The 12779-nt window shown below is 40.2% G+C and overlaps 1 long non-coding RNA gene across 1 annotated transcript in view; it reads left to right on the top strand.

Moving 5' to 3' along the window:
• Positions 1-12779, top strand: part of LOC309366174 — a 358147-nt gene that overhangs the window by 290311 nt on the left and 55057 nt on the right. The window contains exons 12-13 of the long non-coding RNA XR_014166546.1: positions 2170-2355; positions 4461-4529. This is a non-coding gene — a long non-coding RNA (uncharacterized lncRNA). The remainder of the gene's footprint in view (positions 1-2169; positions 2356-4460; positions 4530-12779) is intronic.

The following is a 12779-nucleotide window of genomic DNA, read 5'->3' as shown; positions in this document are numbered from 1 at the left end:
TCGCTTAAGAGGCCGTGAGCTGGCGCTGTCCGAAGACACTTCCGGGTCACGTGGCCAGCGTGACGAAGCTGCAGCTAGCGAGCCAGCACCAGCGCAGCACAAAGAAACGCTGTTACTTTCCCGCTATAAAGCGGTCCCTATTTATCTACTTGCACTTAAGAGTGCTTTTGAACTGCTAGGTGGGCAGGAGCTGGGACCGAACGACGGGAGCTCACCCCGCCACGGGGATTCGAACCGCCGACCATACGATTGGCAAGTCCTAGGCACTGAGGTTTTACCCACAGCGCCACCCGCGTCCCCGCTAACTCTGATTAGCCTCTATTAATAAGGGCACTCGTGATACCTGAATTGATAGTTATTTTGGAAAGATCAGTACAGTGGTACTTGGGTTACATACACTTCAGGTTACACACTGCGCTAACCCAGACATAGTGCTTCAGGTTAAGAACTTTGCTTCAGGGTGAGAACAGAAATTGTGCTCCGGCAGTGTGGCAGCAGCAGGAGGCCCCATGAGCTAAAGTAGTGCTTCAGGTTAAGAACAGTTTCAGGTTAAGAACAGACCTCCGGAATGAATTAAGTACTTAACCCGAGGTAACACTGTATTGGGGAGAATATGAATGCTTTGTTGTGATCAGGACTCCCCCCCCTCCATTCATCTTCACATTAGATGACTCATTGCTGAAGGTTTGCAGAGACAGCTGGTAGAGAAATGCATTTTAGGATTTTCAGCCAGGCTTCTAGCTTTGCTTCTAGCCAGCAGAGGTTATGCCTCAAGTTTCAGGTGCAACCCCTGGTGCCTCTAGGAAACCCTGGAAAGCTGCTGATAGTCAGTGTCAATAATACTGAGCTAAACAGACCAATGGTCTGATGCAGTATAAGGCAACTTCCTATGTTTCTATAAGGTGGTGTGCAAGAGGCATTTCTACTAAATGGTGACCAAGGAGGGTAAAGAACAGCACAATTGGTGGTGGGAGTCATGAGGTAGCAGTGAAACAGAAAGTGACTGGGCTCAGCATGGTGCTAGTCCATTACTTCTGAGCTGGCTAGGAGCTTCCAGAACATTCTGTTGAAGTCAGTGGCATTCTCACTGGGCAGTCCTAGCCAGTCAGAACCTACACATTCCAGCTTCCCATGTTGTTTTGTGTCTCCCTGGCCCTCAAGTAAGGGAATAAGTTGTTGTTGTTGTTATAAATTTATATATCGCCCTAAATCTGAAGATTTCAGGGTGGTTTACAAGATAGAAATACAGGATAAAAGAACAAAATAAATAGTTACAAAAAAACCACATACACAGTAGCCCCCCCCCCACCATTTCAAAGGCCATAGAATATTAACCAGCCAAAGGCCTGGTTGAAGAGGAATGTTTTTGCCTAGCACCTAAAGATGTACAATGAAGGCACCAGAGTAGCCTCCTTTGGGAGAGAATTCTACAAATGGGGTGCCACTTCAGAAAAGGCCCATTCTTGTGTTCCCATCCTCTGGACCTCTCATGAAGCAGGCACACAAAAAAGGGCCTCAGATGATGACTGAGAGTCTGGGTCTGTTTATATGGGGAGAGGTGGTCCTTGAGGTACGGCAGTCCTGAGCCATTTAAGGCTTTATAGGTCAAAACCAGTGCTTTGAATGTGGCCCGGAAGCTAATTGGCAGCCAGTGTAGTTGGGCTAGGATCTGTGTAATATGCTCAAACCGCCTTTCCTGGTGAGCAACCTGGCTGCTGAATTCTGCACCAGCTGAAGTTTCTGAGCCTTCTTCAGGGGCAGCCCAGATGTTCCTTCCTCTTTATTTCAGCTCCTTGGTGGCCTCTAAATACCACCTCAGCAGTCATCCCCTGCTTCCTATATATTATTCTAGAAAATCTGCTTAGCTGTAAAACATTGCATAGAGGTCCTTAGGCTGCATCCCTATATCCATTGAACTCAAATATGGCTTTCTTCTGAGCAGACATTTATAGAATTGCACTGCATTCCTATCACCTTCTACCTACTGAACTTGATGGGAGTTTTCTTCTGAGTAGACATATGTAGGATTGCACTGTCAGTATATGGCACAAGCATATCTACTGATGCATTTTAAAATGAATTAATTTTCAATTCAGTGCTTTTTGTGTAAAACCTCAAATGTATAATTCCTACATGGCTGAATAATATTTACTTTTTATCTCATTTTAGCAAGCATTTTGTCATCCGGTGATGCAGCAATAATTCTTGGAGAATATTAAAACTCAAGTTGATTCTGGAGGCTGGAAGCCTGTCAGCCTCTGATCTCTGTTTACTGCTGTTACATACAGAAGATTCGCTTTGAAGCATTCATTTAAGGGAGTGACTTATGGGTCTTTTCCTTGACCTTAGCCCAAGGTATATAGATCACACTGCACTACGAGTCCATATTGTGTTAGAAAATAAGTGGAAACAATACAAAAAGAAACCTAAGGAATAATATATATTGATAATGAAATTGGGAAGGAAGATCAAATTGTTCACATCTGTACCATGTTATATGGTTATTTTCTTTTCTTAAAATTGATGGCTTCGTGATTGTTAATTAATAAACTGCCAAGGTTGCAATTTCTCCGGATCTGCTATCCTTTTGCCAGCTCTTGCTTCTATATATCACTCTAAAAATAAATCATCATTATTAAAAGGATATAAAAACTTTTTCCTTTGCTATTTCCTAAATGAACTGGAAACAGTAACCCTGTCAAATATAATACCAAAAATAGTGTTATCAGGCCATGGCACCAATTTATTACTAGAAACAAAAGCCGTCATCCATTTCCTTTAGAGAATGACATTTTTTTAATTCGCTGCCCATTTCATTTGATCTAAAAAGGATGGGTAGGTTGACAAATATCCCATCGAAATGGCTTCTGATGCTTGATAGGATAATGTGCAGCCCCTCAGGACAAGGGCAAAGGCAGCAAACTTATCATCCTTTAGTTTAGTTTAACATGGGTCAGTAACAGCGCCAGGGGTGACAGAGGATGTTAAAGTGTGGGAAGCGAGAACTAAGAGCTGTAGGAGGGTAGTTTTTTTAGTTTATCCTTTCTTTCACCACGAAGCTGCAGAGACAGGCTGAATCATATTGTTGATCCGCTTCATTGCACTCCACACTAACTGCTCCTGTAGGAGGAAAAACAGAAAACACTTATAGGTCATTCTTACCGGGAGTGTATGACTCTTTGTCATTTCTTTTGTCGGAGACAGACGTGAGTGTTTAATATTTTAACTCAAGTTCATATTTTTGAAGATGCATTATCCCACCTGAAGGTTGGCTATGAAAAATCTGTAGGTTATCACTCTTCTACCAATACACAATTCTTTGTGAGATACAATAAAAGGGGGAGGGGGAGGACCCCCGCACACTTGTTAATGGTTCTCTGTCATGTTCTATGAGCAAAGAGAAGAATTTCTCAGGCATAGAGTGGGAGCATAGGCTGCCCAGCACTTTATAAGTTTACACACACAAACAGAAAATAATAATATAAACGAGACTTTAAAAACCAGATTGTGGATTTATATTCTGCAGTAGATGGCAGCACATTTTTATGATAGGCTCAACATATTTTATCTGCCTGTCGGTAGGTATATTATTGGGCTTGGGTTGCAGCTCTTGTTAACTTTCAAGCACATCTCATGGACAGAGTTGCACATGGACTGCTCTTCTGATCTTATTTGGCCAATTGCTAAATGTGCGGGATCAAGTACTTGATTCGTTCTTTGAAAAATCCACAACTACAGCCCCCAACAAGTATTGCAACAGTCCTAGGTATTTCTGTAATTGGTTCTATCCAAAGTTAAATTACACCCACACTGATCCTTGGGATTCTTTCAAGGGCTCCTTGGAAAATACCCTCGAAAAGAATATGAAAACTAAAAGGACAGTCAAGTGCATCTTAGGAGCTAGTGAGGTACAGCAGAGAAAGAACTGGCCTTCAGACAGCTTCCCAAGTTACAAGCAAGAGCCAACAGGGGATGCTCAAGTCCCCTACACCCCTTCTCTCTGTGCTTTTAAGGTGTGCGCATTTTGCTCATGGAGAAATGTGTGAATTCCACACATGTTAAAAAAAAAAGGTAAAGGACCCATGGATGGTTAAGTCTATTAAAAGGTGACTATGGGGTGCGGCACTCATCTCGTTTTTCAGGCCAAGGGAGTCGGCGTTTGTCTGCAGACAGCCTTCCAGGTCATGTGGCAAGCATGACTAAACCGCTTCTGGCGCAATGGAGCACCGTGTTGGAAGCCAAAGCGCACTCACAGTGGACATGTAAACCTGTGAAAGGAAATATGCATGAATTGGCAGTTTGCAGATTAAGCTAGAAGTACAACCAGAAAATGCGTGACTCAGTTGTGCACTATTTATTGCGCTTTTTACAACATACAGATCTGAACCTTACACCTTAGTTCAATTATATGCTTAGTCCAGAGTTTCGTATGTGGTATTAACCAAGTCATTGTTTCACAGTTTCAGATCAATAAATTAGCAATAGAATGAATGACCTTACCTCACAGGATTGATGTAAAAACAATGATGGTAAGTGTCTTTAAACATTGTTAAAATATGTTAGAAGTGAATTGTATCAATTTCGTTTGACATTAGACAACATGACAACCAAAGGTAAATCAAGCGTAATCTCTTTGGATAATGTCTGAGGGTTAAAGAAATTGGTCCGTGTTCAGTGTGCGAACAGATCTCCACATGTTCTGAAATATATTTAAATATATTTCAACCAGTATTGGTCTAAATTGTGAGAAGGCCAGGAGCATTTATCAGTTTCATGGGTTATGGGAGTAAGTAATTTTTATTTTAAAAAATGCAAAAACTGTAGCAGGCTGGAAGGAAGCTGCAGATCAATTTGGTTCCCAAGGCCCGATATATAAATCCCTGATTTTAACTGGGGTGGTGCCTTTTGTTTTTTGTACTTTTATTACTTTGTGAACCGCTTTAAAGTCTGTTGTGGCATTAATCAGTGTATAAAGGAAGAATAACTATGTATATCTATAGATCTCAAATTGAATTTAATGGGATCGGGCTTAACCACATCTGTGTGTCACCCTGGGCTCCTTTGGGAGGAAAGGTGTGATAATTTTAATAAATAAGCAAAGCTGTGCATTGTGTGGCTAAGAATGCTTGAGAATCTCTGTAAATTCTGATGTGAATTTTCCAGATCCGCTTCTGTCACTGTGTGGGCCCATTTTCTGACTGAGATCATAGCTTAAAAAAACCCCATTGAAGTGCATTCCAAAAAGGCACTTTTAAAGAGAAAATGTTTTAGAAAAGGCACTTTTAAAGAGGAAATGAATTTAAAAATATGCTTTTAAATAACATTTATATGTGAACTTTCCTGCGTATTTTGTTTTTTTCTTTAAAAACCTTGCAGATTAATGAGAAATGAGAGAGAAGACCTATGAGTAAATTTGAATGAGCCTAGGCTGATGCATCTGTGTCCATTTACTACTCAATGTTTATTAAGTGCCAGAGGTTTCTAGGGTGCTGTACAGAAAACAGAACTGAATCTCAGAACAGTGGGATCCCAAAATTTCAGCCCAATCCTTTACATAACGATTCAGAAGTTTAATAGGACATGCACTCAAGAATGAATAGGATTGCAGCTGAAGTTATACAAATGGATGTGGGTTTTCTTTTAAAAGTGCCATTGAAATGTTAATATTCTGAACAATCCCAGTTTTTGCTCCTGTACAGCATTGTGACAGTTAAGATAACAGGCAGTAAAAACAGCTTACCAGCAAACCCTTTCACCAAAATACACCCGCTGTATGTTAATTACATACACTTGACTTCACTGCAGCACTTTTTTGGATAAAATTATAATCATTTTGTAACAATTGCCTTCCCCCCCTTTTTTTGCTATGTGTAAGATTATGATATGAATTGATGTATTTTTAACGATCGAATTATACTGATAGGAGATCCCCTAAAGGGAATGATACAGTACAGCAGGACTGAAAGTTTTGACATGGTTTAATGAGCTGTATGCTAACTCCACCTGAGTAATTAACAGCCCTGACAGTCCTTGTGAACAATGAGATCTTCTGCAAGGACATTTAATGCTCTGAGGATCAGAAGTGTTTGAAATAAAGGTAGGGCTATATGTGGCCCCCTCCTTTTCTTTCTGGAAAAAAAAGCAACAGTGAGATACATACCAACATAAGCCCCATTTTTAAAAGTAAGCTTTCTAAAGCTTCAGTGGTTCCAACAATGGATGTAAATCGTACATTTTCTTCCTGTGTCTAAATCAGCTTTTTATATATTCTTTTTAATGTGTCTGAAGTGCCGAAATATAATAGTAATATTGGTAGCTCTTGAAAATTCGCTCCATGTTAATTCATTTGAGACAGATGGGCATCTGTCTGAAATCAGCGCTGAACTGAAATCAGCTTATTAAAAAATAGTTATAAATGACAAAGATTCAAATTAATAGTATCGTTATATAGAGAGATCTGCAACTACGTCTTGCAGGATGTCACCATTCCTTACAGTGCTTGTGTCTGGCAATTCAGACAGCCTGGAAAAGGAACCTTGTTCAGGTTTGATAGTGGTGGAAATAGGGCTCAGGAGGGGTGGTGGAATACACACTGTATATTTTTCTTTCATGTTACCTGGAGATTTCCCCTTGCTGTACTGTATAGCACTAGAGGGGATAGTTGGGATCTGATGTCCAGACATGAACCTGAGCATTTTATAGCTATCTGGATCTGGTGAGTAGGAACGAAAAAGTTAATCTTTTCAATTTTCTTCCTAAAATATCCCTATAGAGGAAGAGAGTTAGGGATTGAGCAGGCCAATTCCTCTCCTCTTCCTCCTCTCCTCCCTGTGTCCTCTCCTTCCATATTTCCTGAAAGCTCAGAGGTCTTTGGTTAGGCTCTTTTTGTGATTTAAGATCTGTCTTTTAATTTATAAACTTACATAATTTGCCACACTTAAGATAACTCCTGTGTATAGAAATCACAACCTTTGCAGCTTTAATTCCAAAATCAGAGGTACTTAAGGACCCAAGTTATTATTTAATTTAATTTATTGGCTTTATGGATAAATGCTCAGATTACAGTTCCAACAGAACTAAGGATCTTTGTAGATGATTGTTAAAAGCATTATTATTATTATAGAAAAATACCACAAGCAAGCAACAAGTTGGAATACACACACACACAAACACACATATGCTGGGCACCATAGTATATGCAATACAATGTGATTTATATCTGGAATGGAATGGTATGATCTAGCCTGAAATTATGTACAGAAGAATAGGAAATAGACTTCTTTTACATTTATTAACTAAAAGGGGGAAATGATGAGCACAAGTTAGACTGGAACCATTCGCAAAATCTGCTCAGTGTTTGGACTGGGGAATTACACAGAAATTGGGGGATTACAAAAACCACAAAAGTCTCTCAAACGTGATGTGAGTGTTCAAAACTTCCAGAATCCAGAGGGATCAATTTCTTCCCTTAAAAGAACAACTTGACTTCCCTTTTCTTTAAACAACTGTTTCCTATCATTCTGATCTTCATTTAAAAAAAACACCGCAATTTCTTGTTGTCAAGAAATACTGCGACCAGTCAAGCAGAGATCGCATAGCCATGTTGCAAGGTGATCACATAGCCAGTTCAGAAGAAGGGCAAGGCTTCTTATCGTCACTTAGAATGGGGAAACAGTTATGTCCTGTCATGAAAGACTGTTGAAGGGGTACCTTTTGCAGTTGTAAATGTGTAATGGGACTTCCCCTCCCCTCCTCTCCTCCCCAAAACAGCATGTGGGAGGAGGACAGGGGAGATTGTTCCATCTGGCAGGGCAAAACGCTTGCGTTGATGGAATGATTGCCTTATCGTGACACTGAATTCCACCCACAGCCATCTCTTTTTCTCAGCTACAGATAAGATATTTTCTCACAATAGTGCTCCCTTAAGAGAAGGTTTGCGGACTCCACATAACAAATGTGCATCAGCTGCATATTTGCTGCATGGGGGAAAAAAGATGACTGCCTGAAAAGGCTCTAATTCTTATAATGAGATTATCAACAACAGCAAGAATGCAACATCTCAAGCTAGAAACCATGACAGTGAAGACATTTTAATGCTGCAGGCATTAAAACAAATCAGAGCAAATGTTAAGGGTGGGGGAAGGGTGGTAGAATGGTAATAGCAGGAGACAGAATCCCTGGATTGTGTGAAGAATAATTATTTGTTCAAGAGAAATCTGAAGGAAACACCTGAAAGTTAGGGATGGAGTAGAAAAAGATTAGAAATTTGATCCCTATCCTATCCTTAGGAAGCAGACTCAAAATATTTGTGTTGCTGGATCCTCAATGTACTTTTCCCTAGCAGACTTTTGCAAGTGTTTGTTAGAAGACCTTTAAAATCCTGGTGACTTTGCTCGTCTGATCCAGACAAATCCTTATTAATGGAAACAGTTTAATTCCATGTATGTTGGGAAGGAACCCCATTAATTAAAAAACCTTGTTTAAAATATCCCCCACTCTAAAAATAAAATCATTGGTATTCATCAACACACACACACACAGCTCAGTAAGATACCTTCTAGGAGAGAAAGAATTTACAATGCTGGTTCTCTTACAAGCTTAAAAAAAGATGATTCTCTTCTCACCCCCCTCTTTTGTTAAAATAAGGCTTGTTCACCTGCCTTGCTTCTTAATTTAAGCAGATCTTTATGTGAGCAGTTGCTTCCCTTTTGACCAAGGCAGCTCAGGGAAAACGAATGCTGGGTTTTTGTTTTTGTTTTGTTATGTTTGTTTGATTTCTCTTTTGTTAGCTCCGTGGCTCTATTCCTGCAGAAAACACCAGAGTGCAATACAGATTCCCTTGATGAGTCCCATTCCTCAGCACCAAACATTTCAATGCAACACAGCCCTCAAGAGCATCGTATTACTAGGCCTGCCAGCCATAGCAATTTAGCTTGGATAGCCTAGAATTACTTACTCCTTTTGGTGTTGCATTTTGTTTGCACTGTAATTTTTGTTCAAACCTGTTGGCAGCTGTTGTTTCTGCTCCGAATATTGCCTGCCATACTAAAGAATTAGAAAACACTTCCGCCTTGCACTGCAGCTGCAACCATCCAATTTCAAGTTCCCTTTGAAAAAATATATGCTTTCCCACCTCTTCTTTTTAACTGCTAATGTTAGCATGAAGTCCCAAAATGCAAGAGGCTAGATCCAGGCAAAAATTAGAATTTTTCAGTCCCCTGGATGATATTTAAGCATATCGGTCTTAAAAGTACTTTACTGAGTTGTGGCAATGCTTTCTTGTGTGTAGAAAGATTGAATTTGTAATTGTTTCTCTTTTCATGATTGCAACTCTTTCTTGATAGTTTCAATAATACTGTAAAACACATTTTTGTGTGCTTGGTTTCCACCTTCCTTTCCTTCCACTCCTCCCCAGATGATGGTAAATAGATGGTGAAATTGAACGTCTCTCCCTTTATTTAGCTTATGTTATGAAATATAGGGGGTGAAATTGATTGTGCTCAATTTTTAGGAGTTCTGCAGAAGGACACAGCTTTCAGAACTTAATATTTTTAAAATGGGAAAGTAGACAATCTATGAATGGCAGGAACAGTTCATTAGAGAAGAGGGAAATTGCTGGATTAGTTTCTTTACCAAATGTCTGGACAGTAAGAATGAGCAGTTTCTGTGTACACACTTCATATATTTTAAGCATGTTTAAAGCATTTGATTTTCCTAAAATAATATTGGGACGTGTAGTTTACCTATCATAGCGCTGCAAGTCCAAGTAATCTTAACAAACTACAGTTCCTCCCAGGATTTTGGGGAGGGGGAACCATGTGCTTCAAATGTCCTTGAGTTCCACTGGAGAAAAATATGGGCTATAAATGAATATTTTGTTGTTGTTGTTGTTGTTGTTGTTGTTGTTGTTGTTGTTGTTTGCATGCAGTCCAAAAGGTGAAACATTTCATTTTGGTGATTACTGATTCATAGGCAATGTCCGACAAATACCCATTAACTCTGTCAAAAACAAAATCTACAAAACAGTCATAAGAGCAAGTTGTCTGGCACTCTGTTCAACAGAATATTAGTGTAAGAGTTAATAAATCTATTAACAAAGGGCTTCAATTGCTTGGGTCCTTTGCAATATACAGTGGTACCTCGGGTTAAAAACTTAATTTGTTCTGGAGGTCCATTCTTAACCTGAAAGTATTCTTAACCTGAAGCACCATTTTAGCTAATGGGGCCTCCCACTGCCACCACCACATGATTTCTGTTCTAATCCTGAAGCAAAGTTCTTAATCCAAGGTACTATTTCTGGGTTAGTGGAGTCTGTAACCTGAAGCATCTGTAACCTGAAGTATCTGCAACCCGAGGTACCACTGTATTGTGAATTCTGTAAACTGAGGGAGGGGGGGAATACCATGTGGTATGGCTATAACAATTAATCGGGTTATTTATTAATAAGTGTGGAGAAAGGAGCAAAGCTTGTTTCCTGAATAATGACTAGTAACAGGTTTTCAAACTTGTGTAATAAATTCAAAGTGTCTGATGAAGTGGGTTTCTTTTTAAAAGCAAAACTAACTAATTAATTTCTGGTTAGTGCCCAAATATATATTTTAACAATGAGTAAAGTGATTTATTATAGCAAAGTTGCCCTCTCGGTTAGGAACAGAAATTACATTTTAAACATGGCCGCAATGTGCCATTCTTCTCTCATGATGGCAAGTAGATTTCTTCATAACATACTTCTAGCCGTTCAGTTGAAAAGGCAACTGGTGTTTGAAGCTGCTATCTTCTTGAAAAATGAATGCAAGTTTTCTGCTGTTAAACTGATAATGGGCTTTTATTATACTAACATGAGGACATTTTCACCAAATCTATCAAGAGTCAAATATGTAAGTACAGTGCAAACTGTTTTATTGGCACATTTCCCAGGAATCTGATTTATCCCTTACGATAATGAATAGCAGCAACACTACTGCTTAATCGGACAACATTTGTAAAATGTTCTCTTAATGGGAATGCATTCAGCCAGTGCCAAGTGGTTAAGTGGCTTCAAGTGTGAAATTCTGAGCTGGGACAGATGAGTGAGTGCTAAGTAGGTGAGACCTTTGGTTGTAGTAGCTAGAGCTAGCTCCCCTTGGAGACTGTCAAAAGAATCCCATTGATTTGGATAAGAGTTGGGTCAGGACCTTAATAGCAGCCTCCATGTTCTTTGGATTATAGGCGATTTTGCAGGGTGGGGAGACAGGATTCCACATGTGCTAATTTATCTAGGATTAGTGAAGCAAAAACCACAGTACATATGGGATTTGATCCACATCCTGGTGTTGTGGTGGCCATTAAATGGAATGCCTAATGGGATTATAAAATGTGCTTTTGCTGCTGACTTGTGTTAAGCTTGTGGTCTGCTAAGACCCCTAGATCATTTTCCCAATGTACTATTGGCAAGCCTGCAGTGCAGGGGGTTGGACTAGTTGACCCCTGGGGTCCCTTCCAACTCTAAGATTCTATGATTCTATGAACCCTAAGTCCTTAGCCACACCTCCAAGGAGAATCCAAAAATGCAGACAGCTGTGCAAAGAAACCAGGCATGACCAAACTTGGTCCTCCAGCTGTTTTTGGGACTACAACTCCCATCATCCCTAGCTAACAGGACCATTGGTCAGGGATGATGGGAATTGTAGTCCCAAAACAGCTGCAGGGGCAAGTTTGGCCATGCCTGCCCTACACAAATGAAGGGAGGAAAACAAGTCTTTCAAGAAGGATTCTGTAGTGCCATAAACACCAATGCTGCTGCTTTAATTCTACAACTGCCTTTGTAGCATGGCTGCTGTTGTGTGCATGCCTACCTGGGAAGTAAGCTCCACTGAACCCAGCGGTGCTTATTTCTGACAGCAGAGGTTAAACTGACAAAACAAATAGGTTTTTAACAAAGGATATTCAGCAGGCTGAAATGTGTCCTTAGGCTTTTAATTAGAAATGCAAACAATCTTGTAAGGAAGTGTTGCCCTTTAAATTGCTAGTGTAAAGTAGAGACCCCATCAAAGAAAAGGACCTCAAAGCCTTGTTATCACTTCATTCACTTGTCAGAGCAAGGAAGAGTCATCAATTACCACTCCAGGAGATGACATCATTAGTTCTGCTCTGAAAAGAGCACTAGAGCAGGGCTTCCCCACTTTCCCTCTCCACTGCACCACTGCCCTCTGGGTATGTCTGCTACTTCCATAGCATATCACTCTGCTGCTTCTCCTGGGTCCCAAATATCAACCGGCACTAAAATAATGCAACACACAACAAAAGAATGCAGGACCGTTAACTGAAACATCACCCGTTATCACTATAGAGGGTGACCTTAGCATTTAAAGGCCTGCTGAAATACAGAGGACATTAGCAGGCACTGCAAAATATACAGCATTGGTACCAGTTGGTCACCTAGGGTGAATGTGCTAAATCACTGGGGTGCTGTTACTGAGAGTGCCCTCTGAAATGTAACAAATCCCCAAGCTGCAGTCAGCGTTGGAGTTGCCAAGATGGCATGCTCAACCGATCTCACATCACAGGCAGGATGGGGAGAGACAGTCCTTCAAGTATCTGAGCCCTGAGCCATTCAGTACTTTATATGCCACAATAAAAACATTGAATCAGGCTCGGTCGCAAATAGGCACTTAGTGCAGACCTTTTTTAAAAAAACAAAACCCAGTGTCTTATGGTTTTTAGCTGCCACTATCAGAACCCTGGTGGTGGCCATTTTGCATTAGTGAACTTTTTAGAGTAGCTTCATGAAGAGTGCATAG

Source organism: Podarcis melisellensis (genome assembly GCF_964234715.1).
Source record: "Podarcis melisellensis genome assembly, chromosome: 3".
NCBI classification, from domain to species: Eukaryota; Metazoa; Chordata; class Lepidosauria; order Squamata; family Lacertidae; genus Podarcis; species Podarcis melisellensis.
Note: the sequence above shows the minus strand (reverse complement) of the source record. Positions and strands in the feature narration are given on the sequence as shown.